Source organism: Tympanuchus pallidicinctus, unplaced genomic scaffold, assembly GCF_026119805.1.
Source record: "Tympanuchus pallidicinctus isolate F22 unplaced genomic scaffold, pur_lepc_1.0 scaffold25, whole genome shotgun sequence".
Lineage (NCBI taxonomy): Eukaryota > Metazoa > Chordata > Aves > Galliformes > Phasianidae > Tympanuchus > Tympanuchus pallidicinctus.
Window position 1 is genome coordinate 7,185,712 of NW_026294742.1, and position 27,080 is coordinate 7,212,791.

At 43.7% G+C, this 27,080-nt stretch overlaps 1 protein-coding gene across 4 annotated transcripts in view; it reads left to right on the top strand.

Annotated features, from left to right (window-relative positions):
• Positions 1–22,446: 22,446 nt before the first annotated feature.
• The window catches only part of LOC128083779 (core histone macro-H2A.1), a 44,616-nt gene continuing 39,982 nt past the window's right edge, over positions 22,447–27,080 (top strand). For 3 of the 4 annotated variants that reach the window (XM_052689323.1, XM_052689325.1, XM_052689324.1), the window contains exon 1: positions 22,448–22,586. The gene's annotated coding sequence lies outside the window, so the exon portion shown is untranslated. Of the gene's footprint in view, positions 22,587–27,080 lie in introns of all 4 variants that reach the window. The other variant, XM_052689326.1, reaches the window with a different exon arrangement.

The window sequence follows — 27,080 nt, forward strand, 5'->3', positions numbered from 1 at the left end:
GGATGAGGAGTGCTCAGAGAGCAGGATGATGAAAAACATCCTGGAGGACCACAAACCTTTCCTTCTCTCACCATTAATTAGAGCAAGGTTAATAGGTTCATGGGAACATTCAGCAATCGTGACTCTGTGCCCAGACCCAAGAGGGCTGAGCAGAAAGATATGTGGAGGGAACGAGATGGAGATGATGGGAGATAGAGATGCGGATGGGGATGGGGATGGGAGGCAATCTTTCCTTATGCTGCTTCTTTCCTGGCTTATGAGACTGCTTGCTCACAACTACACGTTTCAGCCAGGCTTTCAGCATTGCTTTTGTTCTCTTTCTGCCTCTAAAAACCTGCCAGGGAAATGCTGTGCTAACACGTTCACCCGTGCTGTGCTCGGCACATGAAGGAAGAAGGGGGGGATGCACAGGCACCAAAACCCTGAGGTCACTGAACCAATGAGGAGCACAGAGCAGGCTTTGTGCAGATCTGCCCTGCCAGCTCCCTTCATTCTTGACTTGAAACACTTGCTGATAATCCACTCCTTGACCTCTCCTACACAGGATGCAGTGTCACTATATGGAAGCCATATGGAACAAAGGGATCGCTCTCAGTACACGCTGAGCATAAGAAATAAAGCTTACAATGGCACTGTAACCAAGGCAGCTGGATCGGCTCCTTGCCAGAGTGCCCTGGTGCTGGCAGCTGGCAGCTCGTGTGCCTGGTATGACAAAGCATGGCGCATCAGCCTTTCCTAAGGCACATTTCAGCCAGAGGATGTGTTTGTAACTCTCTGTAACTGAGCTAGATCCTGAATTTATTGTCCAGCTCTTTTTTTCCCTCCCCTTTGAATAATCATTAAAATTGTGAAATGCTTTCTAGAACATGAGGAACAGATACAATTCTTGATGTTCCTGTTCCTTTGAAGGAGGATACCTGGTTCCCATCAATACCCTACATGTTATGAGATATAGCTACGGACAATTTGCTTCCTAGCGATTGCAGATTGGAGTACAAAGCTCAGTAATGCTCTGAAAATACATTGAGTTTCTGCTCCAAATGTTTTGAATGTGCACACATATCTCACGTCTAAGAGGTAGGAATACCTCATTATTTGCAGGTTGGTCCCCTGACAGGACCTGAGTAACTCCCACCAGGATAAATGACCTGTGGGTGCATTTGGGGGACCCAGCTCAAAAGAAGCATTATTTTACAAAGGAAGACTCAAAATTTGCCCCTTCAGCACAGAAACGAGTACAAGGCTCCAAATATCCCTGGCTGCATATTTGGAAGGATGGAGCTCCCATGTAAGGTTTTGACCATCTTGTTCCACGTTCTTAATCTTGTTCTCTAATAGTAGAAAAGATGTTCTGGCAGATACAACAGCCACCTGATGACCAAATTCCAGCCTACATTTCCCCCCCCCTGCATGTATTGACAGGGTGCCAGCCATGCCCTGCTCCAGCTCACAGAGCTTCTGGAGCAGATGGCTGAAGGCAGTTTGCAGCCAGCATCTTGTCTCTCTGCTCCTTCACCTTTCAAGAGGGTTTTATTGGAAATCTCCTCTGCTCCCATTGGTTTGGGACTGCGCCAGCCCTAAATGAGAAATGGCCCATTTCCCGCTTCATTTCCCTCAGCAACTTCATGGGGAGAGCTCAGGGAAGCTTGATGGCTCCCAGCCAAGCCCTGTCCAAAGAACCCAGCACAGGCTGAACCCACAGCCAGGAGCCGTTTGATGGCACCACTTGGGGGCTGGAGAAGCACCCCCAAAGCACTGTGCTTTCTTTCAGTCTCCATCAATCCCTTCTGTCCTAGCCAGAAGGCAACACACATACTTGTGGCAAATCAAAGGAATGACTGAAAGTTAGGAATTTCTCAGTGTATGGCGTGGCACAGGCAATGGTTCCTTCAGCAAGACAAGTGAAACGCTCCAATTTCCAGCTGAGAACTGGATGGTTCAGGGTCAGATATTCAGTTATCAGGTTGAAGTGTTCAATATCCAGGTGGAAAAAGATGGAGGAAAATACATGTTTTAAAGCAGAGACTGAATGACCTTCTTCACACACTGAACCCAGCTTGCTCCTATGGACTTTTGGGTGGCAGAAAACAAGAAGGGCAAAATATGTCCTTTCTTGTAAGCTAGCAGCTGACCTCAGCACAGCCGGAGGGCATTTTAAACCTATCTCCGCCTTTATTATGTGTGTCATATGCCCCTATTCATCCTTTGTAGTTTAAAGTAAAAATGACCTTTTATAGCTATCTAAAGCGTAATTTTGCTCATGTTCTCCACTCTCACCATTTGTTTCGAGTTAAATATCAAACAGATGTGCACCCATTTTTTAAAAAAAATATTTAATATTAGAGAGCATGCCCTCATATAAGGCTGGGAAAGCCTTTCAGGGAAATAAGCCTTTCAAATAAAAAGGCATATTAGTAATTTTAAGGTGATTTTAACTGTATATTTTCAAGCATTAAAGGAAACAGATCCAGCAAGCCATAAAGTGACAAGTGGGAGGTGGGGAAAGATATACGGTACTAGTTTGAAAGAGAAATTAGACCTGGAACAGAGTGGAAAAATTCACCTACCCTGAAGCTATTTGGATTCTAAGAGAGACATGGGAGGGAGGGAGGGAGAGAGGGAGGAAGCGCCAAAGCGCGGGATTGGCACAGGTATGGGTATCAGCTGCATCCTGCAGCTCAGAAACAGGCAGAGAGAGTGACAGCCCCCAGGCTTGGTGTATGTCTCATGACATAGATAAAGAGTAGAGTGAGCGGGTTTCCTGAACCTGCTCTCGGATTGAATGTCTGCAGTGGCCCTAATGAATGGATCAATCAGCTCAGCAAAAGCTTTGCCCCGGTTCCCTTCCTGACTCTCCAGTGCAGCATTACAGATTCCACATCCCCTAGAATTTCTTGGTGTTACATGAATTTAAAGTTCAGAACCAAATTGCTTGACTGCTATGCTCTGCAACAGCCATCTCCTCTGATGCCTAATGCTGAATTAAAGTATTTCCATGTGGCTGCTTGGATTTCTTCTCCTGTAGGAAAGGACTTTCTCTGCTGACACATGCCTGCAAATTACATTTCCATTTGGCACCCAGGGAGGTTTACACGACATTTTTCTACTCCATTCTGGGGCTATTTCATTTGCAGTCTGCAGCACTAGGGAGGAGAGCTGATACCTTTGGGGAGCTATAGGGCTGGTGGTGTTTTACAAACCTCAGGCTGTGTCTGCTTGCACAGTGCAGGAAGATGTGACTGGTTATCACTCCATCAGGCAGCTGCAACAGTACCTGAAACCCATAATAATCTGAAGTCATTTTCCTTAATGACTGCTTAAGGGAAATGATCCTGTTTTCATCCACTTAGGTCTGACAATGCAACCAAGCTCAGAGGTCTGTAGAAATTAGAGCTTTGAAGGTTTGGGGAAACAATTCTTCAGCTTGCTTGCTCTCTGTTTCTTTTACAAGCCAAGCTGCCAGCCTGCACATCCAGCAGTCTTGTAGGTCCAACTGTTTAGATTTACTCATAGTAAATGAAATACAGCTTTGGGCAAAGAAAATGGCTTTTCTTTTTCTTTCAATCTCTTTATTCTTCATGTAAAGTTGAAGTGAGAAAAGGGCTTAATTCATGTTTTGTTAAGTGTGTGGAGCATCTGAGAGGTATTTTCCTGTCTCTCCTGTGGAATTGTTTCTGGACCATGGTCTCACCACTGAGGGCAATGGAGCCTTGGTCAGAAGGAAAAGCCTGTGTTTGGGTAACATTAATGGACCCAGGAATGGGTCACACAGAGCACAGGCAAACCCCACTTACCAGGCCATCCACAAGGGCACACAGAGCCCTGTGTCTTGTCCCTAAACTTCCCTGGTCCTGAGGCCCTTGTTTGCCATTACCAGAGCATTTGTTTTTGTCTCAGTCACTCTCAAACCATCTACTGAATGTGACCCTAATGAACAGAGTTACTCCTGTGTTTCTAACCTGAAATAACGTCACTTAGCATCACAGGTATCATCACCACCTAACCCCAGCTCAGGGTCCTTACTCACTGAATTAGCACTGATTTTGGCTGTGTACATTCACAAAAGAGCAGCTCAGTTTCTGGGGGGCCTTCCAGCTGACCAAGGCCTGACCCATCTCACAGCCATTCAGTGCGTGCATCCAGGAGGAAAAGTCAGCACGAGGCTGGAGAGTGGCAGCAGTAGGAGATGCAGCTGGATTATTAACGCAACTCCAATCACAACCCAACAGAACTCAACAGTGTTTTATTTTCTAATTCAGTCCATTAAATCAGGACAACTCCATAAAACTAGATTTTCACCCGACCCATGGAAAAAGAACAATGGAATTACCGCTGCTTGCTGGACCTGTTACTTAGCTCAGTAGGATTTTCCCATCTTTCACTGAGAACAAACAAAGCAGCTGCCAGAATGTCAATGTGTGGTACAGAGCAATGAGAATCATTTAGATTCCAAACCATCCCATCCTAATCCTTGCCTCCCCACTAGCCGAGTTATTAATCGGATAACCAGAAACACCTGGGTACAAGGAATTTCCTGCTGCAATTCAGCCTTAATTTCCTCAGATAGTAAAAACCTAAGGCTTGCAAAGGTGAAAGAAACCAGCAGTCAATCAAGTAAATCACCACCACCACCACTGCAGCAGTGATAGTACATTCTAAATTAAATTTTAATTCCCACCTGATGGTTCACTGGGAGTTTCTTTTATACGAACCATTCATCTGACCCACCTTTGTATTTCAGACGATTTGTTGGGGTCCATTAGTTATTAGCACCCATCCAAATTTCAGATTGGCTTTTGCTGTATTTGTGATCAGAATGAAAACATGAGCCAAAGAAGGCAAGGATCGTAGGTGTTGGTGGGACAGATATACTAAGGCTGACCATTATTTTGGAAATCAGTGGGCAACGAAAATGCCAAGAAACTTCCTAAAGCGCGTCCCTACAGCCAGGTTTTTAAGGGGGATATTCGTGGAGCTTCTATTTTCACGTGCTCAGCACAAAATCTGCTGTCATCTCTGTTTGCAATTCTGCCAGGCCCGTCAAAACAAGAGACACAATTAAAGGATGTTTGACAAAAGGAATACTGAAAAGGAAAAAGAAAAAAAAAGCTACAAAGGAGAAGAAGTGAATGCAATAGAATATTCACCAAAAACCTGCTGACATTCCTTTTTTCTTCTCAGTTAATATAAATACGGATGTACAGAAATACTCGTGAAAAGTAGATTCTTTATGTTGAGAAGTTTTGCTAGGCAGCTTCCTAATGCACTTGAAGGCTTAAAACCAGGAAGCATGCTGTCCTCGCTGGGGCATGGAACAACAGTGTTAAGAAGTGTGTTAGCAGACAGCTGTCAGTTCCAAGTAAAGCAAGACCCCTGTGCTGAGTATCATTGGCAGGTCCAATGAGGCAGACATTTCAACAACGTGCATTGCAGTCTTGGCACTCTGAATATTGAGAAATACAGCTACACACTGCCAAGGTGGAAGGCTCTTTGCCTTGTGGGTGAGGAGAGGTACAGTAACAACCTCCACACGCTGGTTGGCTCTCTCACATCAAAATCAGTGCAATGCAATGGAGACCTTTCCAAGCACTGAGACAAAGTAGTGAAGCAGGAATCTGCTTATTAAGGGAAAAAAAAGCCTGAGGCAAAGGCATAGGAAATTCTGCCACTGCAGTGTAGGAAACAGAATAAGATGTTATGGCAACAAACAAGTGATGTTCTTGCCAGAGGGAAATACATGTTGGAAAACTGGAATCCTGTGCTTAAAAGGAGAAATTAAAGAACACAATACAACCTGGTCTTTATATTTTCTGATTTGTTATGCTACAAAAATGACCAAAGCCAAAAAAGTCAATATCACCATACATCTAATATGTACTGCTGGGATCATTTGAAGGAAAGGGAGGAAGGTCTCATGCTGATGCCTCTGTAGGGTCCAATTCCACTGTGGTCTTCTTATTTCTAGGGACCTTGTTCAAGAGAACCCAAAGCAGAGCTACCAAATCTCAAAGGGAAGTATTTAAAATCCACTTGGTTCCTGTTACTTGAAACCAAATCTGCCAAAATGGCAGGTCAAGATAAGCACTGATCTTGAATGGGAGAAAATCGGCAGTGGAGAATATTTTCCAGCCTGTGGCATGCAGATTTCTCAGACAGAGTGTGCCTTTTGTTATTGCTTGCTAGTGTATGCATGTATGGTTGACTATGTTCACTGCACAGCTTTAAGAAGGGGAGGTTAATGTGTTAACCAAACAAGGGCTGCAGCAGGAGTAGCAAACACAGTCATTTGAAAACAATTAGAGCTCTTCCTCGGGAGAGATCTTTCTCCTTCTTCAAACATTTCTGCACATTCTTCCCTTTCAATTAGCCTGGATAACTCTTTTACTCATAAATTGTATTCCATACGTGGGATTTTTCAACCTTCTGGTTGTTTACAGCAATTAGGGTTGCCTCTGTAGTGATATCATATCTGTTTAAAAATGTTTTTCACTTAGCACTTAACCAAATTTCAAAGCATAGCTGTTGCTCAGCAACAGAAAAAAAAAAGGCAGCTGCTGTTTCCTGAGTAGAAAATTAGGAGTGTAATCACCTAATGGCATCCCATTCACTGATAATTAAGCAAATTATGTTCAAGGAAATGCCTTACATTAAGATACATCACAATCACATCAGTGATTTTTCTTCCACCTGCAGGCTCAGATCTTGGCTCCTCCTCTAAGCAGCCTGAATAAAATTAATGCTTAATGAGGAACATTACTCCTAAAGCCTAGGAACAGAGAAGAGCCTCAGAGATGTAACCCAAGCCAGGGCATGTGAGAGAGAGGGGAATCACATTCAGACCTCTAGAAATTCATCCTAACACCCCAAATTCAACAAAAGCCTGACTGAACTGCTATCAAATATCTTCTGTAGGTCGTTATGGCCCTCTCTGCTTCCTGCAGCACAGAGACATGGCTGGCTCCAAGGTCCTGTGCATGCCCACAGCTCCACTGCCCACAATTAGTGCTCCCTGAGGCTTTCTCAATGGCCCACCAGTCAAGTTCTTCACTGTGGTTCACTTGCAGCACTCCACAAAGCCTGCCCTCCCCATGGCCCTCTTGGCCTTAGATCAGGTGGGCTGACTGCTAAGAGCTGCTTTTTGCAACGCGCTCTGATAGCGGTTATATGCAGTCTCAGGTGGCACTGATAGTTCTAAGGAAGCCTGGTCCTGCTGTGCAAAGGACACCGAGAACTTGGTCCTACAGCACCTTACCCAGCACCCCAAAGAGGAAAGCGTGGGCGTCCTGAATGGCTTAGAATCCTCATAAAATAAGAGCAATTAATTTTAATCCCCACTAGATGGTGCAGGAAGTCAATAAATGTCAATCGTCCTCTAACACTGATCTTGACTTTCAAGCATTTCCATATTCCTCTGCAATGCCTCGTCAGACGGTTCCTCTCAGGAAGCCCTAAGCAGAGCTTGAGCTGGAATCTGAACAGCACCTGACTCGCCTGCTGCTCACCAGAAGGAAGTTTAAAACACCTTTTGGGCATAGCTAGCTGTGTTTGTGCAGCATATTGTTATTATGATTAATAATAACAACAATGTTGGTAATACCTACTTGGAAATTCTTTCTAGGACTAAAGAGAAAGGTAATTCTTCAGGCATTCTGAACTTCTCTGTGAGATTTAATAGGAAATTGCGTCCTTTTTTCTGTGATAAGATGGTTTGATGTATCAAAAGACAAGATCCGTTGTCTTATAATTACATTGTAAATGATCTGAAAGTACAATCTGTACAGCTTCTAGTACAAATGGTCTAATTCATGGTAAAGATCTCCGAGGTTCTGGAATAATATAAAAATATACATAAAGATAATGAAATCCTGATGGTTTTTATAATTATTTCTGTCTTGTGAAATTGCAATAACTTCAACCCCCTATTTCAGCTTTCCGAATCTCAGGCCATAAACCAGAGGGGTACTGCAGGATCAATATGCAGGTTATTTAGAAGAGTGTTTGATGCACATATGACTTTCTGTAACACTGACACATGGCAGCATGTAGATCTAAAACCAACAACAAAACATGCACAGGCTTGGGTAAGGATGAAAGAGAGAATGAATGTGGCAGATGTTAGCTGGATCACAGAATGCTTAGCTGGAAGGCACTCAGATACTCTGTGGTGATGAAGGTGGAATAGCATCCTGTACAGATAAGAATGCAATCCAGGGAGCTTGCAAGCAAATAAAAAAAAATACAGTACCATACTCATGATACAACCCCCCTCTGTTCAGTCCCAAGCTTTGCCATGAGGCAGTGCTCCTAAACATCCAAACCTATATGGGTCAGATGAGTTTCCAGCTCTTCGAACACAAATCAAATCCAAAGAGATAATGAGCCAAATAGGGATGTTAATTATTTTTTATGTTGTCGTGTATTTTGAGACATTTAATTAATGTCATAAAAATATATAATATACATTTTCAATAAAGAATTCAAAGTACCACAATCAAAGATCACGTGACCTTAGTTTCATTATGAAAAGTACCTGGATTCAATAAAAGGAGGACAGAGCTTTATCCGAGACATAAATTTGGTTCAGGCAGCAATATTGAGAGAGGTTAAATGGTAAAGAAAACTAATCTCTTAAGGCAATATGAATCATAGGAAAAGAGGTTGTGGAAAAGCAATAATAAAAAATCACAGCTGCAATTTTCTTTTCACTGAACCGAAGCCTATTGGTGATGGACAGCACTGCCAGTGCCCCACACACAGCAATGGAATCATAAAGCCAACCAACCCGAGACCAAACCTGAGGCACTGATAGGTCACACGCAGGCAATGAAGGTAGGCAGAGATGCCATCTATTCCGTGTTAAGCCATGAGCACCTCCGCAATGTGGCTGGCTTCAAATCTTCAAGGTGTCACTGGAGTAAAACACCGTGAGCACATCATCCTCTGGTATCAAACAGTGCCACTGCATTATTTCAGTACAGCTGTGCCAGTTTACCCCAGTTGACAGCTTGGTGCCATATATTTTCTACTAGTGTAGTTGCTTGCTTGAATTTTTGAAGCCAGCTTAGATTAACCAAAGACAGTTTGGAAGTTGTCCTTTATTTCTCATTGTTGTATTTGCTGTTGGCCTGAATGCGAGACTACACCAAACAAAGTGAGCTGTCTTCATTGCCATTTGCACAGCAGCTTTAGATTCTGATGGGATCCAAATTTGGAGTTGAACTGCAGAGATTCACCTCTTGGACAGCACACTTGGTCAGTTGTCTGGATTCTGGAGCGTTCACTTATAAATTATAGGGAATCCTGCCATTGTTCAGTTTTGTTTTTCAGTTGTTTCTGTTCTTTCTCTTCAACCACAGCATGTTTTGGGTTTAAGGTTTGTAATAATCTCTTTGGGAGATCAAATTTGATCTGAAGAAATATATGATAAAGTAACTCTCCTGCTAATGCTGCAATGTCATCACAGGCAGCAGCCTGCTGGGTCTGAGCGCTCAGCACAGCAGTACAGACATGCACAAAAAGGCCTTTCGTTTTTTTTTTTAGTTAAAGCAACATGAGCTGTATCTTAATTTTCCACAGAACACGATAAATGTCTCTAGGAAGGAATGAGACAAAGCAAAGGAAAAACGATGTCCGTGTACTCCAGATTTATTTTGGTTTACTTTAGTCTTCATAAGTCCAAATCCATAGCAAACACGCAAACCACAACAGAAGAAGGCTGTGTATTGAAAGAATTTCTTCCTGAAAGGTGGAGCTGCAACATGTCCTCACACATTTACGAAAGTTATGACTCACTCCTTAGGAAAATGCAGGTTGGTATCCCTCCTGGCATCAGCGAAATACTTGCTTTAAATGTTCATTCAGAATGACAGCCCTGCTGGGAAGCTCACAAAGTGAAGACTTAGACTGAATCTTCTTTAAGAAGTCAGTTTGTCCCTGTATTTGCCTGACACCTGTATAGAATCTTTGCTGCGCACGCTTTTTCCTGCTATGAGCTGCCTAAAGCCATGAAGAGAATTTCTGGAACGCCAAAGGCACTCCATCTCCATCTCATACCTAAACCTCTCTGATGACAACGTGAGATGTGCAGGCTGGAATTGAGTTGACTCAGGAGGAAAGGTTGATACTTCCAGGAATGAAAATCCCACCTCTGGTACTCACAGCTGCATGTAGACAGCACCAGCTCATATTCCTGACAATATTCACGTAGACAAACTATGAAATGGATGAAAGGCAATACCCCCTGCAGAGTGGTCTCTGTGTATTTGGTGCTCATGAGGAAAAATAGAAAGATCACTGAGCAGAACGGAACTCTTTTATGTTGTTGGCAACTTTTATCTTCCTAGCAAACCAGGGACCTCCTGTCAGTCCAGCTGTGCATGGGACACGACCTGATGTCACACCGCTGTCCCCCTCCTGTACCGTTACACTGACAATGAAATGTTGAACTAATTACACCCAATTTCTCTGACCCTCCAACTACTTATTACCAAATTTAGTGATTACCAAACTACTTATCACCTTTCCCTTTTCCCTGGCTGTGCTGCAGCCACACTCAGGATTTATTCCTTCTTGAAAGTACAGACTAAATCCTGGATACAATTACACTCCATCACCTCTCTGTAAAGAAGCTGTCTTTGCCACATGCTGCTATACTCTCTGTGCATTCCTATGTTGTTGTGGGGGTTTTTTTTAATCATTTAATTAGATTAAATCTGGCTTTATAAGTGTTTGTATTTCTGATAAACAAAATATTGTTGCTGGGGTCGTACTTTTCAGTGCTTTAATACAGATCCAGGTCTCTTGTGTACCTTCCAGAGGAACAGATGCAATTCAGCTAATGCTGTCTGGATAATGGGAGAGTGCTGTACTCGTGTTTTACACAGTCCAGAGCACTGATGAATAACACCATAAAGGAAAGCAAAACTACCTTATGAAATACACTGCAAGGGCTGCCTAACGAGAAAACACTCATCTTCACAATGTATGCCTGACAGAGGTCTTTATTAGATCAAATCAGCAAATTTTCTTCTGATTGATTCTCCTGCAGCCTCAATAGCTCATATCTGCTCATTCCAGCTGCAGTGTTAAATCCATTTACTTCTCACTCTATAATCCTCTCTTATAAACAGTCAATGGCAATTCTTATACATTGCTAACTGATCACAACCTCATTATTATAACCTCAGTAGCTAATCCAGCCAGATAGCAAAAATTAGGGGTTGCACTTGCCCATTAAAGAGCTGCTTTTCACAGCCTGTTGATCTATTTCCTGAATTTAAAGAAGGGAGCACTGCAAATCAACACTGTGTTTGTATCTCAGCAACTCCAGAGCAGCCATCTGCAGAGGAGCAGCACGCATGCACACAGCAGCCACTGCCACAACCAGCTCTCACTGCAGCAGGAGGCAGCTATTTCATGAACATACATGGTGGGGAACAGCCTAAATAAAGCAGTAGCCTGTCATAGGTCTTCTGCACACATACAGCTATGCAGTACAGGATAAAGCACTGGAGCAAGGTATTGAATGAAAGAAACACCAGTTTTCTAGAAACTTAAGGGGACAATTTTCTGTAGTGTTCTCTCCTCATTTTGTATTTCTCCTTCCTTGTGCCCTCAGACTGGTAAAAATGGGCAAAGATGTGGTAATAATAAAACATCCACTGTCTGCTTTGTCTTCAGGCTGAGGTGATGGCTGAAAACAAGAGGTTACAGCAGATGATGTAATTTTAAAACCATCTGTTGTAATTTACTGAATAATGAAGTGAAGCCTGGCTCTCCCCCGCCTGCGTGCCATTTGCCATTGTTCTGGCACATCCCTAAAATGCCACTGGCCTCTTCTCAGTGTTTCTGGGTGCCAAAGCACACAGGGGGATTATGGTGCTTCAGCCCTAATGATGACTATCCAAGCACTGCTCATCCATGGGAAATGTGAAATGCCCAAATTTAGTTCAGCCCCTGCACAGAGACATTGCAGCAGAGCCAGAGTTGCAATGCTCTCATAGGAAATTGTTTCCACCTCCCCAGTGTCTGAGAAGGCCAAGGTCACGCTGAATGAGCAGCAAACCCGAGTGAATCTGGAGTTCATCGGGGGATTGGTGGACTAAGATACAAACACATCTCAGAAGGTAAAATCCTATGCTTCCTCATCCTCCCTCCTTTTATCTTATACAGCAACTTGGAATTCTTTCTCTCTGCTCTTTATTCAATGCCCATTCACTTCTTTTGGTGTCTGAAATAGAAATCAGCGTGTTGGAAATATTGCAGTTGATATGTGGGAATCAAAGTCTTGCTTTACTGTTGGGATCCAATCTGTCTTCAGGGTCTCATTCTCCACTGATTGCCTGCTAGATTTTGCTTGGAGTCTAAAGAAAATAACACGAGAAAGGGCTAAATTAAAGAAACAGCCTGATCTTGGCTGAGTATCCTTCATCTAGTTTAGGAAGGTTTATAGCATTGCATAGAGAGACCGGGAAGGCATTTCAGAGCGTATCCTTTCAAGTGTGAAACGCCAGATGTTTGGGTTTTTTTTCTTTTTGCAGCTTTCCTTAAGGAGTCACCATGGTGTGAGCTGCTGACTCAGCACTGCCTGACAGTGAGCTGCAGGATAGCGTGAAGCCGGAACATCGGGCATGGAGCAAGTCCTTCCATCAGCAAAGCCAACCTCCAGGGCAGACTGTTATCGCACAGCTGAGTTCTGAGGTGATAATCAAAAGGTTGATGTAAGAGAAAATGGGATGTGCTGCCTGGGATGCCAGGGTGGGCTGCTCCTGAGACGCTGCCCAGCTTTTGCTTGCCTTGCCCAGCAGCGTTTGCCAACTTTCAATTCCTGGTTCTCAGTATGGAGAATTTTTTCCTTTTTGCCAGGTGGAATACATTCACTGAAGTGAGGGTACTTGGTAGTAAATTCTTTCTGGAGCTCTGTTTATTGTTACTTGGACATAGCACCATTTGTCCATCTGCTCATTGGCTGCTGTGCCTCTGATGGGTGCTGAGACATTAACAGCAATTCACTCTTCAGTTTTACAGCTTCCACTATTTCCTTCTGTCTTCCCAGGCACTCTGCTGAGCAGGTGCCTTGCTGATTTCAGCATATGAGCTCAGATGCAGATGCCAGGACCTGGAAGATATTTCAATTCCTCCAAAGCCTGGGCATTTTTCAGTAGTTTTTCAGCAGCCTGTGTCAATATCTCTGAACACGCTTTTGGTTTTGCTTTGTATTTAATCTCTGAGCCCTTTGTCAGTGGTTCAGTGCCACCAGTTCAAGAATGGATCTAGTTTAGATTAAAGCAGTAGCTTTTCTGTAGCCTCTACAAACTGAAATATCAGCCTGCACATTTTTCATCATTGCTCTGCCTGTAATTCGCATTGTCTCAGCAGCAATAGGGTTGTGTCATCATCTGCTTTTAATGGCTGCCAATTTCCTTTCTTTACCACATAGCTCAGAGGAAGTCAGGGTAACCTGGCAGGCCCTGAGCTGACTGGCTTGTTGGCTTTCTCTTTACTTTTTGCATGCTCCTGCTCATTCTTGTGTCCAGTAGTAGCCTGGATTTTGTAGTCTCCCTCTCTGTGAGGCTCTGCAAGCCATTCGTGTTGGAAAGCTACAAAATTTCACCCCTCAAATCCCTACAACACAATGCAGTTACTTATTTATTTATAATTTTTTTTGCTGTAAAGTGCAGCATGAGGATTTCTCTGGGTGCCAGCAGTGCTTATATCTTCACTAGCCAAAGCACAGCCTGTGATTGTTTTTCTTTGCAGCCTTGCATGCTTCCCGTGCTGTCTTTGGTATAAGAGCAGAGGCTGTGTCCAGAACAGAGCAGCTTATCACAGAAACACTCATAAATCAGGTCTTGCCTTTAACCTTATCCAGAGATCTCTGTGTAAGATAAAGCGGTGCCAGACCACACAGTTCATCTCGGGGCTGGAGGTATAAGCCCTGGAGCCTGGCTCCATTCCCAGGCAGATGCCAGCCCCAGACATGCTGCTCCAAGGGCCGGCCAGCTCTGGCTTCTCTTGCTTTGGCTGCTGTTCAGCTCTGGATTCATAATACAGCTTAGCGACAGATGTAATAAACCCCTCTCTCATCTGCCTCCCATTGCTACCAAAGGAACATTATGATTTTTGTCAGCTACTTCTTGACCCTCTCATCTCTTACTGCAGCTTGCAGTGAAATGTTGTCATCAAATCTTGTCCGATTTTTTTCCCTTTTAGGAACCAAGGCAAAAAATAAAAGAGCTAAATTGGGAATTCAGGTCAGCTGAGTGTCCCTTTTCCCTTCTTGTTGATTCAGGTATGTTTAAAATTGACAGATGACTTTAAAATTAATTTACATATAGTAGCAATTATTCAGTACTCCTCCACACTTCAAAGTCAGTGTGAGTGAGTTAATATGTGCCAACACTGCACCAGTGATGTGGCACACAGCTAAATGGCCTGACAGCTCATGGAAGCTTTAACGACCCAAAGCTCTGCCAGAGCTGTCGGTAAGAGGCACTTCCAGCAGCACATCTCCGACTAAGCCTAAACCCGAGACCGAATTCTGCTGCTTAAACGCAATTTAAACTCCACCTGCTGGCTGAGCTCCTTAATGGCATCATGTCCTCTCACCAAGGCTGCTTAAGCTTCATCCCTTTTCAGTGGTTACGGGCTTAAGATTAATCTGGTGATACATCCAACTAAGAAAAAGACTAGGTGAGACATTCCAAGGGGATTACTGATTTTGAAACCTCTATTTAATAGACATAGCTCTGGTTTGCAAGATCACTGATCACCTTTGAAAATGTTGGCCAGAACAGTATAGAAATACTGGAATGCATATTGGACTATGGAGGAGTAAAAAATGTCTGCACCAGTCCAAAAAAATAAACAAATAAGAGAGAGAGAGAGAGATTATGTTTTATGAAGCAGGCTTGAGGTAGTGGTTGTGTAACCAGATGGTGCTTCATTTGCCAAATCCAGCTTCCACAACTGTCAAATAATTACATAACAGTGCACTGAACTGTACATACACATGCAGAGCGTGATGCATATGGGTGATAATGCAGGCAGCGAGGTTGGTGCAGACAGAGGACATTAATTTCATTGAAAGTCCCTGCACGCCTATGTTTTTATAAAACCATGCTCTGAAAGAAAGTTTGGATTTTGGTTTTTTTTTTTATCTTAGTACCTAAAAAGCAACTTCAGTGGAAAAAAAACATATAAAGCAGATGAATATGAGGGGCATAAGAAGCATAAGAATGTGAGGTGTGTTCAAGTATTGTGCACTACTAAATATTTCCACCTGTGATAAGGGCAATTTAGCATCAAACTGCACATCTCTTCCTTTCTAAAAACTGGCCAGGCCTTAGAAAAATGTTATCATATTAATGAGATGGAAACCTCTGAGAATTCAGTTCATAGAGAAATCAAAAACTAATTTGGGAAGCATATTCCCAAGGCATGGGGCTTGTCCACAACAATCAGTGCTCTGTAAGTCACCAAATATTATTTCCTTTTCAAAGTATGCATAGAAGTATTCAGATTTTCATTTTCTCTCGTATTTGTATTTCACATTCATTAATTTTCCAATAAACCATAAATGTGACTGTATTTCTATTGTATGATGTGTTTGGAAAGTATTCACCACAACTATCACCTGGAGAATGCTTTGATTTTCAAGGTTTGAGATGAGGGACAGATCAACCAGCACACGAGACTAACCCTGCTTGCCTGGTTCATCCAGGAGCCTCTCCATGACCCTCAAGGCACCACCAAACCAGTATCCTGGCAGATCTCTCACGGATATTCAGCCCAATGCTTTCCATAAGCCACTTTTTATGACAAAAATGTAATCAGATGAATTAGCAAGGAAGGAGTAGAAGGGAATAGCATAACCCAAAATCATCTGTAGGGCTTTATGTAAAGACAGCAACAGAGGATATTTTTCTGCAAGGAAGGAAAGAAGAAATAAAGAAGAAAGAAAGAAAAATAAATCTTTTCTATTTGTGCATTACAGATATCTGCTTCTTCTTGAGTTCTGTGACAATGTGAAAATGACAAAGAAACCTGCCTCTAACATCTCTAGACCTCTCTAAACATCTCTAGACCTGTGCTTGAGTTTTCTGCCTTTGTATAATGAGTTCCTTCTTCCAGGAATCATGTAGAAATATGGTCTTAGGGATGCACACTTAGTTGCATGCTGGCTACCCCATCAAAAGCAGGACGTGGGAGCACAATCATATTGCAAAGCACATGGGGAAAAAAAAGGAAAAAAAGAGCAAAACTCAGCAATAATCATTGGGTTTCTCCTTAACATGTGTAAACTCTTTAAATGCACAAGTTCTGAATAGTTGTCAGGAAACCAAGACTTCAGTTAGGAATAATTGGTTATGGTTCATCCCCTCAGCATCTGCTCAGTGTCAGCATTACACCCATCTGCAAGCAGCAGAAGCAGCTGGAGATGTGTGGTCAGCTCTGTGAAGGTTTGGGAGCCAGAGGCTGGGGTGCAGTACAGGTGATTCCCACAGAGGGAGATGTTGCTTTCTTTATTCCTTAAGTTTTTTTTTCCATCTAGCCATGGGAAAACTTCCATGTGTTCCAGTCATTACACAGACAATTGAACTTCATATTCATGGATATTCCTGAATGGTGTTTTTTCTACTGTCCTCATGTATAGCTCTTCTGCTCCACAAAGAGCTGAAGGTGGACTGTTACAAAGCGACTTGGCAGACGTTTTTGAGCCAGCATTTATGACAGCCCATGCCTGTTTTCTTAGCCCATCCCGATTACATTCCACAGACAGGGATGGAGCACCCAGCCCAGCAAAGCAGTGGAGTGGCTGTTGCTCCCCCAGCACTTCCTTGGGTCTTTCAGCCACTTTTGCCACAAACACACAGGGACAATTCTCAGCTCAGTCTCAATTGCAAACTGGTATCAAATACTACCATTTGTTGCTTTATGCTCCTTTATCTGCACAGAGAAGTGAAGCAGAAATGCTAAGTCAGGGTCTGAAGCAGTGATGGAGCACCTGGTGGGAAGGCAGGGCCAGCCCAGGGGACTCAGGTGCATGCAATGCAGATGAGTGACCTGAAGGGCTGGAGCCAGGATTCACCCCTTCCCAGACCTATTTAAGGGTTGGCAGTGGCAGTGAGGGGATCTTGGTGGAGATCCCTACTTACCTGAGGCCTTCTGAAGATAAGAAGCTTCTTTCCTTTATTTCTGTGCTCACAGCTGTTGCATTTGAGCAAATCCTCTCTTGCTGAAGTCCGTGCATGTTAAAATCCTCACTTGCTGCATCCTAGGACCTCGCTGCATTGTTGTTGTTGCTGTACTTTCTGTTGTGTTTCAGTAACTTATTTCAAAATAAACACAAGTTGCAACGGTTGCTCTGATGTAAACAAATTTATGAAGTTGCTTGAATTGAGTGTGTCAGCCTCTAGTGATCTTTTGTTTGCTATGACAATGATCTTCACAACTGCAGATCTTAATTTAATGAGTAGGGTTAATCTCATGAGATGACTTTGCAAGTCCTTGACTGCAGTGCTGCCTGAATGGTGTTATAGCAGCCTCTCAAATCCTCCATGAACCATATTCTAGATAATGTCTCTTGTCCAGCACAGGAGCTTTTTCAATTAATGTTCCTCAGAGACGTGATCTGATTTTGCTTTTGGAGGCAAAGAAATGAGAATTGGTTCGTTTTAAAAATAACCTGTTATGTGAAGTGATGCATCATAGAGCTCTCACACAGAGGAGCAGTTAGTAAAGTATTCCATAGCAACAGCCACATCTTAATAGAAGATCATCTCCTGGACATCTCCCTTTGCATTTCTGCAATTACTGACTCTGTCTCCTACCATCTGCAATTATATAAAATCCCTCTGGCAACTGTAGCTATTGCTTACATGGAAAATTAACATTGTGGAAGCTATGGGATTTAATAACTAAAAATAAGAAATATGAGTTGTTGCGTGACTATTCACCAAGCTTTCCACCAGCTACGAGGAATCTCTGAGCGGATCATCGTGGGACATAATTTTGAATCCTCTGGCTTCGTGATATAAAACATAACTCTTAGGTTTAATACTTCATTTGCACAATAACTCAGAACTTTCCCCCATCCACTTGACATTAAAAAAGCAGTCGTGCAGGAGGCCAGAAGAATATCAGAAGAAAATCAACTGTGATGCTTAACACACAGCCTGAATCAGGTGATGCTCAGGGCTGACATCAGAGGCAGATCAGTGCTCCTGTTCTGTGTGCTTCGGTCTTATTTTAGAGCATGCTTCTTCCATGCTGCTGGGAGATAAGCACTGATGTTTCCTGACGTCTCTGCATCACATTGCAGCAGTTTTGCTACCAATTCTATAATTCAAAACAGCATTTATCTTTTATTTAAGTGAAGTATGTTTTGAAATGCATTAGCTGGCTTTTATTTTGAAGGAGGAGGCTTTGAAATGCGTTGCACTGGAGGTCAGTGTTTTCTCTTCTCTACAGGTTAATTATGATTGTACCAACTTTGTCATGTTCTTAATCACAGCATCCATTATCTGCATAAGGGACTTCATAATCCAGGCTAAAAAGTGCAATTTTTAATTTTCAAGATTTGCAATAGAAAAAAAAAATACCCTTTCTTTTAGAAAAAAAGTATTTTTATCTTAAAAAATTCAAAGTGATTAAAGATTTTTTTTTATGGGAGGGGTTAAGCATTGGTAACAATTAGCATAGGTGATATTTTTCTGGAAGAATGCAATTATAAAAATGGCATAGAGATTCAAGAATTTGGTTTGGCCCAAATTTCTTTTGTGGAATTGCACAAAAGGTGGCCTGTCTACGAAAGAGGTTTTGAACAAAATAAGTCAATTACGTGCTGTAACTTGCAGGCTGTTTACCAGGCTGGAAAACGAGTCCCAGACACCCACTTGTGCCTGAAAGTATCAATCTAACCGTAACATATTAGCATCAGTTGACACTTCTGTTACAGCATAACAAGCCTGGCAACAATATAGAGCCAACAGTGCTTTGAGAAAACTGAGACAAGAGGAAATAATTATTTTTGACGTTCAGAAGAGGGGAACTGTATGATCAGAATCCCTGGGATGTGGATGTCAGAGCTAAGAGTGACTACCTGAAAATGAAATTAACTCTGTTTGACTGAGGTAGAGGGCAGCTGGATATCAAACAGCAGCTCACAAAGTCAGCTGGTTTTATGAGGCATGCTGGAAATCAAGCTTTCCAGCAGTTTTCTATCTGTATAATGAAGCTAAAAATGGATCATTATGATCAATGGCTCTGATCCTGCTCAAAATATGTACCAAAACTCACGCCAGCACAAGTTCCAGCACCAGTGCTAGGTGTATGTGATCAATCTTGCTTGCAAAAGCTCCTGATTCTGATGGGTTAATTTTGAATAATGATGGATCTGCATATTTTTATGGTGGCAGGAAACCAGAGCTAAGTGAAAGAAAAGACCTGTTCCACGTACATTCAACTTCTGTAGTGCAGAATTTCTCACGACAACAATAATCACATTGGATTACAGCAATCTGTATGGAGGCCAGTGTCAGCCTGCTGGAAATCACAGTTAATACCCTCTGCTGTCAGGAGGGATGGATTCTAGGTCTGTGCAATGCATTAGCAGTGTGATGAGCATTGACTGGATTTGGTAGGAGGTCACCGTGCCCATCTGATGCAGCATGCGAGGATGTCAGTGGCATCATACATACTACAGGCACACAGATGTGATTGCTATCTGACTTTAAGGGGTTAAATGAAGCATGGATCAGTGGTATAGTCTGCAGAAAGAGAGCAGACTAAGCAACTGAAGGAGTTTCAGAAGCCCCTCCTGAGAGGTCGGTCATGTCTGGGGAATCTGAACTTTCTCTCGACCAAGGGAAGGTTGAAGGAAACCAGCAGGAGTCTGTTGGCTTTGCATGCTAAATCCTGTGGAAATATTTCAGCAAACTGAAGTAACCTAGGCCATGCATTCAAACTATCCAGTGTAATAAACACAAAAACACCAGTGACTAATGAGGTCACAATCAGAATTAAGGTAGCTATTCCAAAGTCAAAAATGCTTATCTATGTTTAAGAATACTACATCAGCTGCATCCCCCCCCCCCCCAAATCACTCTATCCCCTCTCAAGAGATATTTTCCTTCTCTGCTATCTATGCTGCATAAACAAGTTGGCTATTTAGATTCTCAGATACTCAAAACTGTCTTCTACAAACAGTCCCTTGGTGTCGCTCATATTGATTACAGAGTCAGTGTCAAAATGAGTACGGACATGGGAATGTAAGAACACAAACTGTTTATATAAACCATAAGGGCAGCAGAGCTCTTAGAAAGGTGCTTTTTATCATTCTTGATCTAAATAAATATATCACTAATTTGGCAAAGGGAAGAAAACCGAAGCCAAGGTTTGTTTCAGTGAGGTAGTTTATTTAGTGTTGTTTTACAGACTTCTGTAAGCGATTCTCCCTTTTAGAAAATCGTTTGTGCCATGTTGTGTGCTTTCAAAGCCAGATAGAATGAACCCTCTTTGCAGACCCAGCAGACAGCCAGCATGATGAATCTGTCCTTCTGTGGGAGGTAAGGCAGTCAAAGTTAACATTAAAACAATCATCCACTGCTTCTGCACTAGCATCCTATTCCAGGCACAAATTGTTTGGGCTCTCTGCAAACTCAGGAAGTTCCAGAGCCTGTCCCAGTTGTGTTCGGAAAGCTTTCTTCAAAGGCTCAAAATCCAGAGATTCCCTTTAAAAAGAGACAATATGAACAATGACAGTACAAGGGCACAGAAAGCAAGCTATGTTGGCTTTTAAGATAACTGTCTTCACCTAGTAGACTTGTATCAGTCCCATTAGACAAGCAATGTTGCATATTCTTCAAATTCCACACAGACCTTTGCAGCTTTTTCTGACAACAGAGATATTTGGGTGTCTTTGGTTGGTTTGGTTTTTAGTAACATTTGTGTGGGTGACAACAAAATGGGGTGGGGTGAGGCAAGCACCGCAGGAGCTGTTCTGCTCTGTGCTCTTGCAGCCTGCAGGAAGAGTTCTGTGTGGGCAAGGGAAGGGAGTGGAGCTTGGCTGCAGTGTGAATGCAGAGGAGGAGGTGGGAGATGGAGCATGATGGGAACATGGGGAAAGCAATGTGCATCCTCAGCTGTGTGCAATGATCCCATGGTAGATGGCCTAATAAGGAATGTAGTCACATCTTTAAGTGAAGGGCAGACAGGGTCTGCTCAGTGCTTTACTCAGCAGAGAGTCTTTGTTTAGCAAATCTACAGGCATTTCATTCAGCCTGCAGTGAGTGCTCAGGGCACACAGTCACACCATGCCTGCATTTGACTGCATGCTGCACTGAAATGTAATGAGGGATGTCTTGGGAGACCAGGAGTTTAGCTGCACTAAAAAGCAGACCAATCCTGGCCATTTGTACAAATGAGAACAGTGAAATTGTAAGAACTGAGCTCACAGAACTGCACACAGCATGCTTTTGTAGGCCTGCTGTAGCACTGTGCACAGCTCAGCCTGTGCTACGCCTTCAGTCCCTTTGTTTCAGAAGCTTCTTCTGAGTGATGTTTCTCAAACCAGGTGCAATGCTAACCTACATCTCTTTAGTACGATCTGCCTTCTGCCCCTGAATTTTTTACTTCCTTGTGCCACCCTTTTTCTTTCTGCTTTTCTTTTGACATGACCAAGTAATAATAAGGAGAGCTGGAGTGTGAGTAGATGAGACAAACCCCTTCCCTCTCCCAGCTGCCCCTCAGCCCTTCTCGCCAAAGGTTTAATAGCAATGACGCTGTGTCACAGTGCTGCTGTCACCTGCCACAGCTCCAGCCTGCAAAGAACAGGAAGGAGCACCGGGAAAGGCTGCAGGCTGCGTTGCAGAGCGGCAGCAGAAGAGCCTGGGAGCAGCTGGGTGAGGACAGGAGCGTGCTGAGGGGACAGCGGGCCCTGTGCTCTGTGACTGTGTGCTCCCAGCACAGCAAGGTGTGCTCAAGGACATCTGTGCCTCCACAGCATAAATTCCTCCCAAAGCTCCATCTGGGGCCTCTGCAAAATGGCAGCAAGCCATTTTTGTACAGCGCGAGGAGCAGAGTGAGCAATCCAGTCAGGGCTTCTCATCCCCTCAAACGCCGCTCAGGGAAAGAACGCGGCCTTAACCCTCCGCTTTGTCCGCTTCACCCTGTGAGGATTTAGGAGCAGAACACATTTGCGAGAGAGGAGCGGCTGTAGATGCAGGAGCCTGACTGCCCCCAGGGCTGCTTGCAGCTACGGGAAGCCTCCCAGAGTCACCGGGCTGCTGCTTGGGGAGAGGGGGAAGCGGGGCCGGAGCCCCGAGGAGGAGGCGAGGCGGAGGGCGGGGCTGCGTAGGGGGCGACCGTTACAGCATCGGGCCGAGGCGGGGGGGCAGAGCCGTGGTGAAGGAGGAGGAGGAGGAGGAGGACTGGAGGGATGTGACGCCAGGCAGCGCTCGGCATTGTGGGAGCGCGCCGCCAGCCCGTCCAGCCGTTCCCGTTGGCCCCGCGGGCGGAGCGCAGGCAGCGGGAGCGGGGCCGCCGCCGCCGGGAGACATCTTGGTGCCGCCGCCGGGAGCCACGCTGTAAGTGGGCGCCGCCCGCCTTTCGCAGCGGCCGTTCTCCGTGCTGAGAGCTGAGCGGGGCGGGGGGCGCTGAAGGGAGAGGGGTCCCGGCTGCCGCCTGGCTGAGGGAAAGGCGGAGCGGAGGGAGCTGTCTGCCTTTTTTTTTTTTTTTTTCTTTTTTTTTTTCTTTTTTTTGTCGTAGTGGCAGCGGGGTGTTGTTTGTGCTCGGAGTGTGCGGCGAGGGGTTGGAAGGAAGCCCGAGAGCGGCCGGCTCCTGCAGCCAGCCTGCCTGCCTTCCTCCTGGCGGGGAGCAGCGGGGTGCGCTGTCAGCGCGGCGCCCAAGTTCGTGCCAGACGGTAAACGGCTCCGGGAAACAAAGCCCGACGGCGGGTTGAGAACCGTTGGCAGAGCTGTACGAAGCATCCTGGGATGGTGAAGATGAGCTTTAAAAAAAAAAAAGAAAGAAAAGAAAAGGGAGGGGGTCTTGGTTGTGGTAGAGCTGTCAGCCTGCGGTGTGTCTGCCTGCAGGGCCGGGGACAGCCGTAGTGCAGGGCGGGGGATGCGGTGTCCTCCAGCTGCGGGCAGGCAAACGCGGCTGTGCCGGCAGGAGAGGCGCTAAGGGAGCCTCTGCTCCTGTAACTTGTCCCGTCTGGAGTCCTTGGGTTCCCTTGTATCTTCAGGAGCCAGGGGCAGAAGGCTGCATCTGGAGTTGGCGTGGTAGCAGAGGTGCTTTGCTGGTGTTGGTGGAAGGAGACGCTGCTGTGAGGTGTCTGCAAGAGGCTTGTTTATTTCTTGACTGCAGAAGTGAATGATCGTCTTTCCCCCAGAACTGTGTGAGGCTGTGACTTAGCAACAGGTCTGTGGGGAACTTTGAGGATCCGCCACCTCTCCCCCAGTCCTAAGAGTCAACAGAAATAAATGAACTGAGGAGTAGGGAGGCAATTATTGAAAGCAGAACCTGGGATTGTAAGCGCAACAGGGAGCAGAAAGAATTAGGCATAAGCAAGACCACTGCAATTGCTTTGACAAACATGAGTGCTGTTGATTGATGTATTTTGTATCGAGCAGCCTTTAGCCAAATCCTGGTTGTATCTTTAGAAGTTGTCTGAAAGAGTTATACTGTGTTTTTCCCAGGCAGCAGCTTCAGGTTGTTCTGATGCAGTGTTGTTGTTTTTGTTTGTTGTTTTTTTTTTTTTTTTTTTTTTTCCAGGTAGTGTTGGAGGCTGTTTTGCTGTGTTATGTGTCACAATCTGCCACACCAATGTTTTCTTGACCCATTATGGTCCTGCAGAGTAACTCTGTTTTGTTACTGAGAGTTTTTTTGTTGCAGAACTGAGGCATACACTTCTGATCACCAGTAAAACCAGTGCATAACTCTTGATATCCATAAATGATTTAGAAATTCATAGCTAAGACTAGAATTTGGCTTAATGACAGTAAGATAGGAAGAGTACTTAAGCACTGCTTATTTCATAAATCAGCATTAACGAAAAGAAAAACCCCAACTGCAAACTCGCAACGTAGGGATAAAGGAGCAGAAAGATATCATTGATGCCACGGGAGAAAAAGGAGCCTCTAGAGAGAGCCTCCCTTGGGAGAAAGGTTATTGACCCAGCAGCCAGTTCAGGGAGCATCAGGTTTTGTCAGCTCCTTGCTTCCTTGAGGTAGATTTGGGGGAAAAGTGTGCTAGATGCAGTATATGTAGGAAAGTGCACTGAGGGGATGCATGCAGAGAGGCTTGGGTGCCTTAACTAGAAGAGATGGTGTTCAGGATTCAGCTTGTACTACTTTACTTGTTCCTAAAACAGCGACGCAGTGATGCTCAAAGCACATCATTCAAGGCAGTGGGCTGAGTTCTTGCACTCTCTTCCATCAGCAGTACAACATCCATAGTACACTTCTGAATTTTCCATTGGAAGCATCTGCCTGAATTCTTTGTATTTTTGCTGTTGTCCAAAATGCCAAGCAGAAAACAAGTTCTCAAAGTATTCTTTGAAACAGTTTTTCTTCTGAATTTATAAAACAGCCTCATGGCTTGTATCGAATCCTGTGCTTCCTACCTAACATACAGAAAGCTGCAACACATAAATGTGTTATTTTCATGCTAGTGCTCCCAACTGGTCAGCAAAGACAACTGTATTTACATTTTCCTGTCTATTGGTGGCAGGGTGCCCAGCTAAAACTTCTGTCATCTCCCATCACTGTTCATAGTGGGGGCTTGCACATTAAGGAGGTATTTGTTTCGGAGTTTTGGTCCCATTGTGGGAGGAAGGGACTTCTGCCAGCTGAATAAAATTGGGCAATAGTATCCTCTTCTGCACATGGGTTTGATGAAAATATTATTTCTCTTTTCACATTGCCATGATGGGAGTTCTAGTCTCCCTCACCTTCAGTAAAAAGGACATCTGTAAGGCATTTGTAGATGAGGAATATTCTTTGATTTGTTGGAGTGAAAATAAATGTATACTGCTGCCTTTCCAGATAAGAAATCGATGTAGTGCCAGAGCAGCTGGTTTGCAACCAGTTTCACTCCTCTTTTTCAGACCACAAAGAATTACTGCTTTGATAAAGTGCTTAAGCTAAAACTTGAAATCACACCAGACCAAATGATTGCTGAGTTGCTCTTCTTGTATTACTGTAGTACCTGGAAACCCTGGTCACAGACTGAGACACTGTTGTGTTGGACAGGCGTTAATAAAGACAGTTTAATGCTGACTCTATAAGCAGTGAACTTTATAAATATGTCAAACAAAGTTTCTGATCAGCCAAGAAGAGAGCAAATGAGTTGTCAAAGCAAATTCAAGCGCATCTTTTCAAAATGAGTTCAGTGAGCAGCTATTATTATGGTACATAAATAGATTTTAGATGGAGTGGCAGCTCTTGCTTGTTAATCTTTTGGAGCAGTGAAAAGAAAATAGCATTGCTGGTAAGCTCCTGTGATACAAAAGTGAACTTTTCAGCTTAGTCTTCCTCCTGGAAAGAGGAGGAAAGGAATTGCTCAGTGTTAGCATTTTTCCTATTGTAGTAATGGTGTACTGCATTCCACTGTACTTACAGATGTGATCTTGTACATCTAAGTGCAGTTAATGCACTCAGGTAACCCTGGTGAGAGCAATCCCTATCTGACAGCAGTAGAACTTTCAGTAGTTTGTTAAGTTGTTAAGAATTGGTACCTGAAAGCTGTTAGTACTGTTGTTTTTAATTATTACTACTGTTTGATAAAAGAGTCACACTGACTGAGCTAATGAAGTGCTGGCATTTGAGCTATTGGAGATGAGATATTTTACCAGGATGTGTGGTCAAGGACTCCAGAACTGTATGATGTTAAGCTTTTTGGAAGAGCAGATGCCTATGATCGCTTTAGGAAAATGGCATTTAAAAGTAGAGTATCTATCTTTGTACAGAAAGCTGTGGCCAACAGCCAATTTCAACCAGGAAAATATCAATTACGTTGATTTCGTTGCTATACCTGATCATTATTTTGTTTCTTGGAATACCTATTCCTGGCTTGCAAAGATCTGACAGCAGGCCTTGTAGTTTGAATCTGCACTGTGAGTGAATATACCATGGCATTCTCATTTCTGTGAATCTGGGAGCATCAGAAAGCAGTGTGAATCTTGCTGCAGTCCTGGAGAGCTTTTCAAAAGGCCACGAATCTGGTGCTGCAGATAGGGCAATCTGTGGCCCAGCACGTACGTATACAAAGTGTGTGTGTGTGTATATATATATACACATACATATGCACTTTTAAATACATTGAGAGTATTTTTCAGTAATTTTCTTGCCAAGGCAAAAGAGGAGTAAGAAAGAAAAAGACGGACTGTGATTTTCTTTTTGTTTTGTTTTTCCTCCTGCCCGAATGCAGTCTGAACTATGGTAGATGTGATAAAGTTCCCTTTGGTGAGCACTGCCTTCCTCATCTGCAGGCTTGCAGTGACTCAGCAGACAGCTCTGGTTCATTAACATTGGCCGTGATCCAGAGTTCCTGGTGTTACAAAGATAAACCATTTGAGAACATGTAAGGCACACAGTTTTCTTTGGTTTTTGATCTGTTGCCATGCTCTTTACATCTAACTTCAATACATTTCTTTGTGTTTGCTGCAAGTGACATCCATGTTCTTTCTGTACCTTTTGCCGTGTAGAGAACCAGAACTAAAGAAGACACTGAGAGCTCCTTGGGCCATCCAACCCTTTCTCAAAGGCAGGACAGGCAGGTTCTCTAAAGTAATGATCCTGAATCCATAGTTAAACCCCAAGAACTCCCATTCCAGGTTTTCTTTGCCCCTTCTCAGTAAGGTGATCAGCAAAATGAAAAGTGGTACTTAAAACTTAATTAGACTTCCCTCCTTCCCCCCAACATCTAAATTTCTGTGTGTTATAAGAATGGGATCCTCGAGACAAGAAGCCCTGAAACACATTTTATCACATTTACTCGTTACGTTAAAGTTGCAGAAGTGCTTGCTTTGTTCAACATTTGAGACTCCACCTTTCTGGTTTAGATAAGTTTTCCCTCAT